A 17,854-nucleotide genomic window follows, 5' to 3' on the forward strand; every position below is an offset into this window, starting at 1 on the left:
TCCTTTAATCTCTTTTTCTTTTACACCCAGTCCTCTTACCCCATTTCTTTGACAGCCATGAGTTTGTTTCTTTTTTGTTTGTTAGTTTCTTTTGTTCATTAGATTTAACATATAGGTGAAATCATATTGTATTTATCTTTTTCTGACTGACTTACTTTTTTAAATTTTTAATTGTTATTATATTATGGTTTTCCCATTCCTCCCCCCATATGATTTCACCTGTAAGATGAACCTAATGAACAAAAATAAACTAACAAGCAAAATTGAACCAGAGGCATGGAAACATGGAATAGGCTGACATTTTTTAATTCAGTCACCCATAAATGAACACTTAGGTTTTTTCCATATTTTAACTATGGTGACTAGTGCTGCAATCAACATGATAGTGCAAGAATCTCTTCAAATACTGATTTCCTTCCCAGAAGTGGGATTGCTGGGTTACATGGTATGTTATCTTTAATTTCTTGAGGAACAACCATACTATTTTCCATAATGCCTGAAGCATCTTACATTCCAACCAAAAGTTTCTACACCTCACCAACACTTGTTATCTAGTGTTTTCTGATAATTGCTTCTTAACAGTTGTGCAATGATACATCATTGTGGTTTTGATTTGCATTTTTCTGATGATTAGTCATAATGAGCACCTTTGTATATGTATATATCTGTTGGACATTTGCATTTATTCTTTGGGAAAATGTTTATTTAGATTATTTGCCCAGTTAAAAAAATTAGTTTATTTGATTTTTTGCTTCTGTGTTATATGATTTTGTTATATATTTTTGGATATTAACCCCAACTAGATATGTCACTTGCAAATATTTTCTCCCTTTCTGTAGGTTATCTTTGCATTTAGTTGGCTTTCCTTTGCTGTTTGGAAGATTTTTAGGTTTATGTGGTCTCACCGTTTTTTGTTGTTTTTGTTGTTATTTGTTTTGTTGAATGTGCTTTTGGTGTCATACCCCCAAAAATTATTGCCAAGATTATTGTCAATGAACTTTACAAAGAAAGATGAATTATACAAACTTCAGTTAAGATTTAAAAGTCATGTGTAATTTCTAATATATCATTGAATGAGAAGTACTTCATTAGTATAATTTGTATAATATTAAAAACTCTAAAAGACATAATTTTTAAATTTAACATCAATAACTTCTATTAAAAGTCTAAATATCTATAATAAGGTAATAGGTCTTGGGAAGCTGAAATTAAAAAATTTTCATTTACAGAGTGAAAAAAATCTGGTTTGGGTACACACTAGCTAAGTGTGCTTATAATTTAATACTTATAATTCTAATTCTGTGTTTATTTAAAAAGAAATTTTCTTTTTTTCTTTAAGAATAATAATGTTCCTATAGTTTTCTTTTTGTTTCACTGAAAACTGTTATCCTCTTCTTTCTGTGTATTTTCAGTTAAGTATTTATCTTTGTCCAGGTGTTTTGCAGCACTTTTCAGGTGCTGCTTTAAAATGCTCCTTGGCCAGTTTCATAGTTTAGAAAACAGAAAATATTTAGACTAAAATTAAAAGTTTGTTATTATTGTCACTTTACTACTCTTCAGACTTTTTCTTTATTTTAGTAGTAATAGCAGTTTAAAGGTACCCTGGTAGATAATCCATTGAAAATAACACACATTTGTAAGAACTATTTCATCCAACTTCATTTAAAGAGCTAAAACTATATTCTAACACACATGATTTACAAAAAGTTATATGAGTCTTCTAATTTGGCCTCATTTTTTCCATAGCCTATCAATTCATTATTGCAAAGGTCTTTTCTTTATCCACCTACAGTAGAGTGTATTTTATGAAATGGTCTTCTCATTGGAGTGCTTTTGCAACTCAACTTTATTTGGTATTTTTAACCTATTTAGTTTTAGCAAGATAATATATTTCAGGAAAAATTATAGCAAAAATGTGATGGCTATAATTGCTGATTCCTGCTATCAGATGTGCTATTATAGCACATGTAAAGACGGGGCTTGGTGCTTATATAGAAACACTATTAAACCCCTTCCCAAAGTCATGTCTTAAGATATCACACAGGGTATATTGACAACCAAGGTAATGTTCAGTTTTTATGACTAAAGAAAAAAAAGTTCTTTGTTTTAGCAATATTTAAATAATCTCACATTTTGGTCATCTCTGATGGCCCAGGAAACCATCAGAGTCCAATTTTCTCAGAGTTCAATTCATTTTGAGATGCTTAAGTTTATAGAATAAATTTATAACTGTCATTAAAAGATTATGTTCTCATCATATTAAAAACACCCTAGTAATGATTACAGTGGCTCTTTTATGTTCTTTTCATTTTTTAAATTATATTTTTCTTAAAAAGCCATTGTATTCCTATGTTTTATGTCAATTTTCCTCAACCAGATTATTTCAACTATTCTGTACCTACAAGCCTGTATATATATATTTAATTTGTGATAAAACCTCACACTCTTTAGGATGGCTACTGTAAATGTATTGGCAAGGTTGTAGAGAAATTGAAACACTTATACACTATTGGTGGGAATTTACAATGGTACAGCTATAATAGAAAACTATATAACAGTTCCTAAAAAACTCAAAAATAGAATTACCATCTGAAACAGCATTCTCTCCTTCAGGGTAAATATACAAATTAATTTGAAACAAGATCTGAAAGACATATTTTACACCTGTGTTTTTATTAGCATGAATATACAAGGAGCAATTCAAGTGTCCTTCTACAGATAAATAGATAAGTAAAATGTTTTATATACATTTTGAAATATTGTTCAAGATCTTAAAAAGGAAGTTCAGACACATGCTGCAACATGGACAAACCTTGAGGACATTATTCTAAGTGAAGTAAGACTGTCACAAAGGGACAAATACCGTATTATTCCACTTTTATGAGGTACCTGCAGTAATTAAACACAGGATGAAAAAGGTCTGGGTAATTTTTGCACAACCATGTAAATATACTTAGAATTATTGGACTGTACTCATACTCTTAAAAATTGTTAATGTGGTAACTGTTATATTTTGTGTATTCTGCCACACAATGACAAATCAAACAATGAACTTAAAAATAATTCAAAAAGTCATTGTATACATTCCATCATTATGTCAAATTTATATGCTTCTAACTACATAATTTTTTCACTGAGACTGGCATGTTGCTTTTGTATTAATATTTGGTGACTGATTGTAATCTTCAGCGTTTCATTTAAAATTTTTTATTTCTCAATACTGTAATTATTCATCAATATAAGGAATCATTTATTTTATAATTATTTTCAATTTATGTCAAATAAACATGTATATGTGCAGACACTTTATAAATAACACAATATAACATGGTGGTTACAATTGCACTTTTAAGACTGGTGAGAAAAAACATGCATATAATATTTAGAATTTTGGGGAAGAAACAGAGATTTATCTATGAAAATTTACTGATTTTGATTTCACAAAAATGGCTACTATTTGCTCTTGTTCAGGCATATTTGTTATGCAATGTCTCCATTACATTGTTGTGCAGTGTCTAAAGAATGTGTGCATGACATCCTATGTTCTCCTTGTAAGTTTCTCAAGAATCAGGAGTAAAAAGAAGAATACAAGTTTTAAAATAAATTATGTAAGCCTCAAAGGAATTATGCTGGCAAAACATATAATCATTCATAAACTCTAAGAATGGTTGAATGCCATGAAAGTTGTACTTTATTATTAAACAAAGCTTATTGAAACAGAAATTATTTCAGATAGTACATTTGTCTGGGATATTCCAATGAAAATGAGTTTGCAGTTATTATAAAGCAATATTTATATGGGGTTATCTGATAAATATTCTCACTTTTTTCTCTTCACTCTGAATTTTTCTGAACCATATTCTTCAAAAAGAGAGAGACGTGTTTACTAGCACAATACTGGATATTACAGAGGAAGAAGAAAAGATACATGCTTTAAGATGTGTATAATTTTCTATATATATTAGCACATAATAATTTGTGGCCAAAACTGGATTGTAATATCAAAAAGCTTTATTGTATAAAAATTATTTCAAATGCTTAGCTAAACAGACTAAGCTAAAAATGTCCATTTTATATCCAGTGAGAAATGAAATATATGTGTCATTTAAATAATCAACAATCAAAATGACACTAATTTGCAAAGTTAATTGTGGGAAAATGTGTGTGGCTTTGGAACTTGATTATGGAGAAAATTCTTAGCTATGAAATTATATAACTTGTCCTGGGCAGACTGTATTTCCAGCCAATTGTAGATCCAGAGCTCACCTCTATGAAGGAGTGTAAATGCCAGCAATTTATTTTTCTGGAAAATAATTATTAATATTATTAATGTAACTGTCAATAATCTATTTATATTGGTGTCATCATTAGACTTTGAGAAAAAAAAGACACTGTGAATGATGAGACTTTTTAAGGCCATGGAGGCATCGCCACCTCCTGACCATTGTTGTTCTCCTTTTCACACATTTTTTATTGAATGCTCATAGCATGTCAAGCACTGTTTTATGTTGTGGGAATATAAACATGAGGATGGAAAATACGAATGGAGGCAGGGAGAACTGTGTGCTTGGAAACAGGAAAGCTCACTCAGGTGGTGTTTCAACAGCAACTGATTTGAAGTAAGTGATGCAGGGAGCCATTTGGACACTTGTAAGGGGAAGTTCTAGACAAAGAAAACAGCCAGTTCAAAAACCCTAAGTTAGAGGTGTGCTTTTCATGTGTAAGAATTTTTAAGGGAATTAGTGGTATTAGAACAGCACAAACAATTTTCAGACTTTGTATTGCATTGTAAACGATGGCAAAGTCTTTGTATTTTACTCTTATAAGAAAAATCATTGGAATGTTTTGAGAATAATCTGATGATTATTCTGGTTTTTGTTTTGATAACAGATTATTGAGCTAAGGACAGGAGAATAGAAATAAGAGAAAAGATTTTTGTAATGGTCTCTTGTCTTGCACAGAATGGTGATTTGGATCAGTGTGTTAGGTGAGAAGTTAAATTCAAAAGTTTATTGAAGGTAAAGTCAATAGTGTATGATATTAAGAGAGAGGCAAAGTTTGGCTGGAGAAAATGGAAGATTTGAGTTATCATTTTTTGACATGAAGAATATAGAAGGGGGAAGATTTGGTGAGGGAATCAACTTTGGGTATAATATATTTGTGTTGTAGTTGTTGGATCTGCTAATCAAGATATCAGATAGGCAGTTGCATATACAATTTAGATTTCAAGGACAATAGTGACCCAACCTAGAGATATGCATTTTGTAGCTATCAACATATAGATGGTATTTAAGTTATGAGATTGGATGAGGTTACCTAAGGGACTAGCATAAATGGAGAAGGAAAAACATTTAAAACTTGCAGGCAATAAAGTCAAAAGGGAACTAAGAAAGTATGTTCTCAGGGCTGCTTGTTACAGTTGGGCAGGTTGGGTGTAGTGAAATGATGCCTGCCCGGAGTGCCAAGTTACAGGTTCATGATCAGGGCTGCATCTGCCATAGGAAATTCAGCACCACTATAAAATGTTGTATATTGTTGTTAATCAAGATGATGTTTGGTTAACCACTGCACTTGGATACATGTAGGCCAGTCATGGAAGTCTGATTTGGGCAAATGAAAAAATTAGAGGAAAAGAAGAGAATTGATACATGTAAATCTTTTGAGTAGTTTTACTTTAAAGGAGAACAAAGAAAATCACATTATCCTTAAAGGCAGGTGTGTAGAAGTCAATGAAGATAGAATAAAATTGTGTATGTTAACTTCAAGGTAAATTTAATATAAATTAGGAATATAAGAAGACAATTACTGCCCTTTAATGTTTAGGAGGGGGTGTGTCCTATATAAAATAGAGTAACTGCCTTTAGAAACAAAGTTGAATAAGGCATCCAGAATAACATGACAAAGGCTGAACTGATGGTTGAAGCTACAGGGAGGACAGTGCATATGATTTGGGAATCTGTGGAAATTATCTTCTGAGAAATAGAAGTCAAGATTCCTGAACTTAGTAAGAGAGATTTATAAAGGTTTAATTAAAGAGTAAAATATTTCTCTGGGAAAGTAGAACATGAATGCAATAGATATGTTTTAAGGACCTATATGATGTTACTGCCCATAAATATAGAATGATACCTACGTTCATGGTTTAGTTTTCTCTAACATTGTGTATTCATTTGCCTTGACTCAGATAGAGGAGGTGGAATGGGCTTTAGCAAGGTGAATATAATGGAGGGTATACGGTAATGGAGTGGGTATAATGACAGGTCATTGAATCGAAGCAACTGTGTGAAGGAAAAAGTGAACATGCATTGGAGGAGAGACAATGAAAAGACTAAAGGTTTTGGTGGGATCAAAGGCTTTTTGGTGATAGGTATTAAAAGAAATGGCACTTGATATTTTAGTGGTTGTGGACAGAGACCCAAATGCTGGGAATTGAGATTACCTTAAAGGCACAGTTCTCATAAATGTTTATCCTGAGTTTCCTCAAATTTAAAGTGGCTATAAAAAAAACATGTGAAGAGTGGAAGAAAGCAATCTGGTGGGAGGTAGAGACTTATGTCCATGTTTAGAAGGGCAGTGGAGTTGTGAGAGTAAATGAGACCAAAATTACATTAGGGAAATCAACTTCAAGGAGCACCCTCATCTTGAACTTTCTTTAGGAGAAAAACACTGGATGGATTAGAAGGTACATTTGGGATTTACAAAGACACTGGTTCAGAGTCACAGAATCAAAGTTTTGCCAAATGATTCTACATGAAAAATCAATGTACAAGATTATCCATTTGATTAAAATACAAGGAAGTTTCCTATAGACAGTGAAGCATTTGGGGAAAAACTTGATATGGGGAGTGAAAGGGAGGTAGGGAAGAAGAGACAATGAATGTAAAACAGTTCCAGAAGTTTGGCTGTAAAGAGAAAAAAATAGATGTCAAGGGAAAGGGCATGAGTTGAATCTTTGAGGGATTTTTTTTTACATATTAAAAATATTGAACATTTAGAGGTTAAAAGGAGAAAACTGTGAGTACCTTCAGCATTGCTGGCATTGCCTTCCCCTGAGGTTTCTAGAAATGACAAGCTCAACTTTGGATAGCAACAAAAAGTATTTCTTTGAAGATAAATTAGATGAAGAAAGTGTGATCCTCACATTCCAGTTAATGAGGAAGATAATGAAGAACATCAAATGGAACCAAGTGTTTCTTCAACCTCAGGAGCCAACCTGAAGATGCCTTGGACAAACAATACAGCTCATCTTCCTCAAATGAATGAACAATTCAAAGCTTGCCCAAAACCAATTTTTCCCTTGCCAACCATTTTGCCTTCAATTAATAAAGTGTGTCGTGACACTCTGAGGCACTGGTGCCAACAAATTAATTTGAGTACCAAAGGCAAGAAAATAGTTATTCATATGAGGCTGCAGGAGCATGCTTACTCTGAAGAAAAACGAGTGAGTGAGGAACATGGAAACAACATAAAGTTTACTGCTGAAACACCACAGGAGGCTACATTGCAACCATATTCGAAGAAATGCAAGATGGTGACCAAGAAAGCAAGGAGTAATAAAAGTTATAAGATGAGCAAGAGAGGGCAATAGACCAATACAGTTAAAGTGACAAATTCAGCTCAGGAGGCCATGTTGGCAGCATGGTCAAGAACTGCTGTAAGAGCTGTGCAGTCTAAGGCTGTGAATTCCTGTTCCATTCCTGTTCCTGCTGAGAACTTTCTGCTGCAAACATCTGGTGTCAGGTGGTGTGTGGTCCATGGCAGACCTTTATTGGCAGACAAGGAGGAGTGGGTTCGCCTGCAGTTCCATGCCGGTCAGGTTTGGGTGCCCAACACTCCCAAGAAGATGATATCTCTCCTCTTGTTACCAGCCTGCACTTTCCCATCCTCAGACTTAGAAGATAATATGTTATGCCCTGAGTGTGTTAAGAGGAATAAAAGGATGATGGAAAGATTAATTAAAAAGAAGAAGAAAGAGAAACTTTGTTTGAACACACCCACATAATTCCTTTTTGATGGGTCATGTTCCAATAAAGAATAAATGGTGGAATGTTCATAGCTAAAATATATATATATATAAAACATTTAAAATACTGAAATGATATAATAAGGAAGAAAGATTCAGAAAAAAGAAGGGCTCTAATAAAGAGTAGCCCCCAAGGAAATGAAGCTATCACATGGCTATCACAGCCGCTGAGTGGAATTTGAGTGCATTGCTCTTGAGTCAGGCTTTTGAGTCTGTGTTCTAAAACAATGACATCAAGCCTAAACAAGAAGGTAGAGACCATTAAAGCATTTACATGCAGAGAAGTCACACATTACTTTAAAATTATTCATTGAGTAGACATGAGTTTAGAATTAGACGAGAAATTTTCAGAGAAACAAATAACAACAGCAACAACTAATCATCTTGTGGTTGTTAAATTGATTAACCAAATGCACTTCAACAGATATTAACAGATGTGGACACTCTGTAGGGCAATACACTTTTGTTATATATTTTCACTAGCAATAATTTGTATTTATTTTTAAAGGGGAAAATAATATATCATATATCCTGGTGCTTTTATCAAAATTAGGTGTATTCTTTCTGTTTTCCAAAATTTTACCCAAGTGTTATTCTAGTGTGAATAGCTGTTAAATCATTATTCTCTGTGTGAGTAATTGCTTCAGATGACCATACTGATTAATGGGGAACAGCTATATTTATGGCGGTTTTAGTGTGACATCTACATAGCTGCAACTGCTCTTAAGACAAAGAGCATCGTGTTGTGATACTAGAATATGGGACTCATGGTTGACAGCAACTGTTTACTACTTTAGCTTTTCAGGGTTCTTGCAAAATCCTCCTCCCCCCACTAATATCATCTTACTTTTATCTCACACACATGAGATCTTTTATAGAAGGAATATTTTCACATTGTGTTTAGACATACCAAATAGTTCAGATAACATTTGTTCTCTCTTAATCTCAAATTCATTAACACTAACATAAGTGATCACCAACAAGTGATTTTTTAGGAGACTATTTTTTAAATTCTCACTTAAAAATATGTTTATTGATTTTAGAGAGAGCGAGAGAGACAGAGATATAAACATTGATGTGAAAAAGAAACAGTGATCACTTGCCTCTAATATGCAGCCCGACTGAGAATCAGACATGCAGTCTCGGTGTGTGCCTGGACTGGGAATTGAACCCACAATTTTTGGTGTACAAGATGATGCTCCAATAGACTGAACCACACTGTCAGGTCAGGAGCCTAATTGTTGAGTCTTCCATTCCTTGCCTATAACCTATTTGATTATTACATTATAATTTTTAATCAATTGACTAGAGAATAAACATTTCAAAAAAGATTGAACATGAAAATAAGCTGGGTCAAGGAGGCAGCATAAAATGCTCAACAGAACAGACTGTTTTTTATTTGGCTTGTCTGTTTGTTTGTTTAATGAATTCAGTTCTGACTCTTAAGAGTTGGTGACCTACTGTCTTAGTTTACCTGGTTCTGAAGGTATCCCTAAGGTCCAGGACTTTCAGATTAAAATGGATATTTGTGGGAAGACTACAGTAAACTAGTAACTCTATATTTAGCTAAGTGAATAAGACTAATTTTCTAACCATTACATACTTCATAAATTTTGTCATGTGCAAAATGAATTAAGTTAAATTCCCCATCACATTACTGCTACATAGCATAAACATAATAGGTAATAGTTTCTTTTATTTTCTCTTCCCCAATTTAAAACTATGTTTACTACTTAAGAGTGGAGATCAAGTATTTTTCTCCTTTGAATCATCCCTTGTTGTCCACAGCATGTTTTATGTACATTTCAGAATAATACTTGAGACCAAGACACCTACCTGGTAGCTGTTTGATAAATAGCTACTGAATAAATGAAATCCTAAGACTGGTTTTGAGATAATCAGGGAATTGCTATATTATTATTATTATATTTATTAAGAAAGAAAAGAAAATAAAGCTTCTTACTTTTTACTAATGTTGTAGTTTTCTCTCTTAATATGTTTTCATTATTATTCTTCTAAAGAGAAATGTTAAAATTAAATAACATACTTTCTAATGAATAAAAACTAAATGCTAAAGAACAAGATGTTTTTTACATAAGGTTGAGCCATAAACTACTGTAATACTTAAGGTATGTTTCTCCCTCCACAAGAACCAACTTTGCCTCTTTTGAAATAATATTGCCTTTGTCAAGTAATATCGCATATGCCATTGGAAACTAAATTTTATGTTTATTAAACCTAGGGAGGATTTCTTCAACTATATGATAGTACAGTAGTCCCTCTCTATATCACACTTCACTTATCATGGCCTCACTGTATTGCGGGATTTTTAAAAACATTATATTTAATTACTTATCATGGATTTCTTGCTATATCATGGGATTTTGCGGTACTGTATACGTATGTTGTTAAAATTACATAGGCTTAAGAGTGTAGAATATGTTTAAGAACCTAAGTAGTGTTTATAAAAGTGTGGAAAAAGGTTAATAAAGGAGTGGGAAAAGTTAATAAGGGACTGGGAACAGTTTATAAGTGTGTGGGAAGGATTTATAAAGCCTTAAAAAATATATAAACACTAAAATAAATGTAAGGTTCCTACTTCGCTGATTTTCACCTATTGCGGGCGGGGGTGTGTGTGTCTAAAATGTAATACCTGTGGTTAGTGAGGGAACACTGTATTTAAGAATGGTAATTCAGATATTCTATGTTTTTGATCATATGCTAAGTGTGTCTTGCTGAATTAAGAGTTGAGTGAGATGCAGACCCTTGTAACTTATATTCCTGAGAGGGAGACACTGTAATTACACAAAGCAATTGAGAGCCAAGGAAATTGGGAACATGTCTGAATGGCATAAACACCAGCCTTAGGTGCCACAGTTTTATTAAACGGTAATCTATTAAGCTTTGGAGCCTTCTTTTCCAGTCTCAAGGGTTAAACTTACAACCACTTTCCAATTCACAGCATATTTAAATTTAAAGCAAAAATGAGACAATATAGGTGATAACACTTTGAAAACTGCCAACCACTGTACAGGCATATGCTAGAAATACAGTCTTCTTTTAGAGCAGAGAAAGGGCAGCTGGAAATGGAACTATCAGAGCAGGGAAACTTGGGAAAGCAAAGAGGGACCTAAACTGTGATGGTCCTTGCTCTTCCAGACGGACTGGAAGAGCTGTGTGCAAAGGTGCTTGTCCTATGCCAGTCAGAAGGACACAGGGACCTGGGGAGACTAGAGTTCAACCTTAAAAGCCTTGTATGAAAGGCAGCTTGAAAGGAACTCAATTCACCTCTACTCCACATGGAGGAGAGAGGGAGGCTGTTGAGAACGTGACATTGAGAAGTACTTAAAAACATCTAAAATGATGCTTATAAACAAGGGAAAAATGTAGTATCCAACTATGTTTCTTTTTAAATATGTTTAATTGATTATGCTGTTACAGTTGTCCCAATTTCTTTTCCCTCTTCTCCCCTCCACCCAGTGACCCCCTCCCTCCAGTTGCCCCCCCCTTAGTCCATGCCCATTGGTTGTGCATATAGTTCTTTTCAACTTCTTCCTGTCTACTCCACTCCCTCCTACTATGCTTCTTAATTCCTGCATCATCTCCCTCCCTTTCCTCTCTTCCCCCCCCACTGACCTCCCCCCTATATGTTCCCCATACCTATAATTCTTTTTCCACTCTCATTGCCTACTTAGTTTGTCTTTGTTTCAATTCCCTAGCTTCTGTTGTTGGTTGTTCTGATAGTTTTCATTTTAATGTTCATAGTTTTGATCCTCCTTCTTCTAAACAAGTCCCTTTAACATCTCATATAACAGTGGTTTGGATCTAATGAACTCCTTCAAATTTATGTTGTGCTGGAAGCACTTTCTCTGCCCTTCTATTCGGAATGACAGCTTCACTGGATAGAGTAATTGTGGCTGTAGGTTTTTGATTTTCATTACTTTGAATATTTCTTGCCAGTCCCTTCTTGACTGTAAAGTCTCCTTTGAGAAATCAGCTGATAGTCTAATTGGGACCCCTTTGTACATAATTCTCTTCTTTCTTGCTGCTTTTAATATTCTCTCTTTATCTTTAATTTTTGACATTTTGATGATAATGTGTCTTGGTGTGGTTCTCTGTGGGTCCAGTTTTTTTGGAACTCTCTGTGCTTCCTGGACCTGTAAGTCTATTTCCTTCCCCAAGTGAGGAAAGTTCTGCTTCATTATTTTTTCACATAATTTTTCAATTTCTAGGTCTTCTTCACCTTCTGGCAACCCTATAATTTGGATATTTGCTCTCTTACAGCTCTCCCAGAGGTTTCTGAGCTTCTCCTCATTTTCCTCACATTTTGTTTCCTCTTTCTGCACTGCTTGACTGTTCCTTCCTTATGTTCCGATTTGTTGATTTGATCCCTGGTTTTCCTTCCCTCACCACTTGTTTTGTATGTGTTTTTGTTCATTTCAGCAGTACTAGCCTTCATTCCTTCCCTGTCTGGATTAAGTCCTGCTATTATTTCTGTAAGCTGTCATACTATAGCTCTGAACCGAGCCTCAGAAAGATTATCTATCTGTTCATCCATTAATTTGTGTATTTGCTGTCTGCTCAGCTGCATGATTGGTATTTTTATCATTATCCCTGCCATCCTGGCAGGTTTGTTTACCTTTCCTTCTTCGGCGGGGCTGTCACACCTATGCTATAAGGGGTGGAGCCCCGTGCACTCATCACTAGCAGCCGACCCTTCTCACCATGCTGTGGTGCTTTGTGTGGGGGCAGGGGTCCAAAATGGATTCCTGCTGTTCACTCTCCACTGAGAGAATGGGAGCCACCTCCTTCATCCCCATGCCCTCTGGGCCTCACAATCCAAGGTAATGAGGGTCTGCCTTCCCTGGTATTGGAATTGCAAGCTTACAGGTCTGGACTAAAGCCAAGGGTGCTCTCCTGGGGCTTCTTGCCTCTCCTTAAATACAGGTGTCTGTGCTTACAGCTGTCCTGCTGCCACCACCGCTGCTGCCACTCCAGCAAAGGTTGATCTCTCCACCCCAGCTTCGCCCCTCCTACCTATCCAGACGAGCACCACTTGTTTATAACTTCATAAGTTGGACTTCCATGTAGCTTTATTTTCTAGAACTTCTGGTTATTTCTGGTTTTGTAGTAGTTGTAGTCCTTGTTAATTGTGGAGGGAGATGGACATGTCAGTCTAGGCCTCCATCTTGACCGGAATTCTCTCCCAACTCTGTTTTGATGAAACACAGTGTATGTAAAATATTTTGTGTTTCACAGTGTTAATTAGGAAGTGGATAAAATAAAAGTGAATTCAGCCTGTGTGTTGCTGGCATAAAGGTTTACAGCAGAAGCAGCAGCTGCTTCAGTCTATAAGGCTCCCTCTAGGGCACAGGACTTTAGCTGAAATCCCAGTGAGTCTTTCCAACCCAGCAGTTTAATCATTTAGTCCAAACCTGCTCATGAGATCCTGGTCCATTGCCTTTTATCAAGCAACCATCTCTTGGCAGCCATCACTTGACTTTGTTCCTGTTGGGCACCTTCCTGTGTTATTTACTTTCTATGTCATGGGCTTGGTTTGCTGGCAGGATTTCTAATCAGCATAATCTCTGGATATGATGTCCTTGCCTCAAATAAGGATATCTATAAATTAGGCTGACAGAATTTTCAGTTTAGAGATCAAGATTCTGAAAAAGGAGGAGACAGGTAATTGTCATCACTAGGTAGCAAATGAACACTTTAAGACAACGCCAACAGTTCCTCTGGCACGATGTGAAAGTACTGAAAAAAGCTGGCCTTCTTTCTCTCTGCTACATAGTATTGCATTGTGTAAATGTACCACAGTTTTTTGATCCACTCATCCACAGGTGGGCACTTAGGCTGTTTCCAGCACGTGGCTATTGTAAACAGGGCTGCTATGAACATAGGGGTGCATAAGTTCTTTTGAATTAGTGTTTTAGGATTTTTCGGGTATAATCCTAGCAGTGGAATCACTGGTTCAAAAGGCAGTTCCATTTTTAGTTTTTAGAGGTAATTCCATACTGTTTTCCATAGTGGCTGCACCAGTCTGCATTCCCACCAACAGTGCAGTAGGGTTCCCATTTCTCCACATCCTTGCCAGCACCTGTTGTTTATTGATTTGTTGATGATGGCCATTCTGACTGGTGTAAAGTGGTATCTCATTGTGGTTTTTATTTGCATCTCTCTGATGGCTAGTGATGTTGAACATTTTTTCATGTGTCTATGGACCTTCAGTATGTCCTCTTTGGAGAAGTGTTTGTTCAGGTCCTTTGCCCATTTTTTAATTGGGTTGTCTGTTTTCTTGATGTTGAGTCGTATAAGCTCTTTATATATTTTGGAGATCAGTCCCTTGTCTGAGATATCATTGGCAAATATGTTTTCCTATATGGTTGGTTTCCTTTTCATCTTGCCGATGTTTTCTTTTTCTGAGCAGAAACTCTTTAGTTTGATGTAGTCCCATTTGTTTATTTTTTCCTTTATTTCTCTTGCCTTAGATGTATCCATGAAATTGTTGTTACGTGGGATATCTGAAATTTTCATGCCTATGTTTTGTTCTAGAACCTTTATGGTGTCACAACTTACATTTAAGTCTTTGATCCATCTTGGTTTATTCTCCTCTGTGGTGTAAGTTGGTGGTCTAGTTTCATTTTTTTGCACGTTCCTGTCCAGTTCTCCCAGCACCTTTTGTTAAAGAGGCTCTTCCCACTCCATTTTATGTTCCTTCCTCCTTTAGCAAATATTAGTTGACCATATGTTCTTGGATTTATTCCTTGGCTCTCTATTCTGTTCCACTGATCTATATGCCTGTTCTTATGCCAGTACTAGACTGTTTTGATCACAGTGGCTTTGTAGTATTGTTTGATGTCCGGTATTGTGATTCCTCCTGCTGTGTTCTTCTGTCTCAAGACTGTTTTTGCTATTCAGCCTCTTTTTTGGTTCCATATGAGTTTTTGGAGTATTTGTTCTAGGTCTGTGAAATATGTCATTGGTATTTTAATAAGGATTGCATTGATCTGTAAATTGCTTTGGGTAGCATGGCCATTTTGATGATGTTGATTCTTCCCATCCAAGAACATGGTATTTGCTTCGATTTATTTGTATTTTCCTTAATTTCTTTCTTCAATGTTATGTAATTTTCAAAGTACAGGTCTTTTATCTCTTTGGTTAAGTTTATTCCAAGGTACTTTATTTTTCTTGTTGCTATAGTAAATTGTATTTTCTTTTTTGCCTCTGTCTCTGATATTTTATTGTTGGTGTACAGAAATGCCTTAGATTTCTGTATATTTATTTTGTACCCTGCTATTTTGCCAAATTCACTTATTATATCGAGTAGTCTTTTAGTGGAGTTTATAGGGTTTTCTAGGTATACTATCATATCATCTGCATATAATGAAAGTTTTCCTTCTTCTTTCCCAATTTGGATGCCTTTTATTTATTTATTTTTGTCTGATTGCTGTAGCTAGGACTTCCAACACTATGTTGAATAGGAGTGGAGAGAGTGGACATCTTTGTCTTGTTCCTGATTTCAGGGGGAATGCTTTCAGGTTTTGTCCATTGAGTATGATGTTGGCTTCAGGCTTCTCATATATAGCCTTAATTATGTTAAGGTATGCTCCCTCTATTCCCATTTTGCTGAGCATTTTCATCATAAATAGGTGTTGTACTTTATCAAATGCTTTTTCTGCATCTATTGACAGAATCATGTGATTTCTGTCTTTCATTTTGTTTAGGTGATGTATTATATTTATTAATTTGCAAATATTAAACCATCCTTGCATCCCTGGGATGAATCCCACTTGATTATGGTGTATGATCTTTTTGATGTATTGCTGGATTCTGTTTGCCAAAATTTTGTTGAAAATTTTAGCATCTTTGTTCATCAGTGATATTGGCCTGTAGTTTTCTTTCTTTGTTGTGTCTTGACCTGGTTTTGGAATTAAGGTAATATTGGCTTCATAGAAAGAGTTTGGGATTTTTCCCTCTTCTTGGATTTTTTGGAATAGTTTGAGGAGGGTAGGAGTTAGTTCTTCCCTAAATGTTTTGTAAAATTCGCCTGTGAAGCTATCCCGTCCAGGGCTTTTGTGTGCAGGGAGATTTTTGATTACTGTTTCATTTTCCTTCTTTTTATTGGTCTGTTGAGACTTTCTACTTCTTCTTGATTCAGTTTTGGAAGTTTATATATTTCTAGAAATATGTCCATTTCTTCTAGGTTGTCAAATTTCTTGCCATACAGTTGTGTGTAGTAATTTCTTACAATTGTTTGTATTTCTGAGGTATCAGTCCTGATTTCTCCTCTTTCATTTCTGATTTTGTTTATTTTGGGTCTTCTCTCTTTTTTTCTTGATGAGCCTGGCTAGAGGCTTGTCGATTTTGTTTATTTTTTGAAAGAACCAGCTCTTCATTCTGTTGATGTTTTGAATTGTTTGTTTGGTCTCTATGCCATTAAATTCTGCTCTGAACTTGATGATTTCCTTCCTTCTTCTTGCCCTAGGCTATGTTTGTTGTTGTTCTAGTTCTTGTAGTTTTAGGGTTAGATTTTTTATTTGAGATTCTTCTATCCTTTTCAGATATGCCTGTGTTGCTATGAACTTCCCTCTTAGGACTGCTTTTGCTGTGTCCTATAGGTTTTGGGCTATTGTGTGTTCATTATCATTAGTTTCCAGAAATTTCTTGATATCTTCTTTGATGTCATTGTTAACCCGTTCATTATTTAATAGCATGTTGTTCATTCTGCATGAGTTTGGGTGTCTTTGATTTTTTTCTCTGAGGTTGAGTTTTAGTTTCAAGGCATTGTGGTCTGAAAAGATGCTTGCTATGAATTCAATTTTCTTGAATTTGTTGAGGCTTGTTTTGTGTCCTATCATGTGGTCTATCTTTGAAAATGTCCCATGTGCATTTGAAAAGAATGTATATTTTGCTTCTTTGGGGTGAAAAGTTCTATATATATCAGTTAAGTCCATGTGGTTTAGTGTGTTGTTCAATGCCTGTATATCCTTGATGTTTCTTTGCTTCGAAGATATGTCTATTGTTGATAATGGAATGTTAAAGTCCCCAACTATGAGTGTGTTGCTATTAATTTCCTTCTTGTGGTCTTCTAGTGTTTTCTTTATGTATTTGGGTGCTCCTATATGGTGTGTATGTATGTTTATCAGTGTTATATCTTCTTAATGGATTGTTCCCTTAATTATTATGAAATGTCCTTCTTTATCTCTTTTTATTGTCCTTGTTTTGAAATTCATTTTGTCTTATATGAGTACTGCTATTCCAGCTTTTTTTTCATGTTCATTTGCTTGGAATACTTTTTTCCATCCCGTCACTTTCATTCTCTGTAAATCTTGTTTTAAGGTGTGTTTCTTGTAGACAGCAAATATGTGGGTCCTGTTTTCTTATCCATTCCATTACCCTATATCTTGTAATTGGAGTATTTAATCCATTTACACTTAAGGTTATTATTGACATGTATTTATTCATTCCATTTTTACCTCTGTTCCTCTCCTCTTTTTTTCTTCTTTTTCTTAAAACATTCCCTTTAGCATCTCTTGCAATGCTGGTTTGGTGGAGATGTATTCTTTTAGTCTTCCTTTGTCTGGGGAACTCCTTATTCACCTTCCATTTTGAAAGAGAGCCATGCTGGGTAGAGTATTCTTGGTTGTAGGCCTTTGTTTTTCATTGATTGAAATATTTTTGACCATTCCCTTCCGGCTTGTAGTGTTTCTGTTGAGAAATCAGTCGATAGCCTTATCAGAGCTCCCTTGTATGTTATTTGCTGTTTTTCTTTTGCTGCTTTTAGGATTATCTCTTTGTCTTTGAATGTTGCCATTTTTATTATGA

At 35.1% G+C, this 17,854-nt stretch overlaps 1 pseudogene; it reads left to right on the forward strand.

Moving 5' to 3' along the window:
• Nucleotides 1-7,064: 7,064 nt before the first annotated feature.
• LOC150001993 (developmental pluripotency-associated protein 2-like) lies at nt 7,065-8,002 on the forward strand (annotated as a pseudogene).
• The last annotated feature ends 9,852 nt before the right edge of the window (nt 8,003-17,854 follow it).

This window comes from Furipterus horrens, unplaced genomic scaffold, assembly GCF_987537825.1.
Source record: "Furipterus horrens unplaced genomic scaffold, mFurHor1.1.pri manual_scaffold_9, whole genome shotgun sequence".
Classification (NCBI taxonomy): Eukaryota; Metazoa; Chordata; class Mammalia; order Chiroptera; family Furipteridae; genus Furipterus; species Furipterus horrens.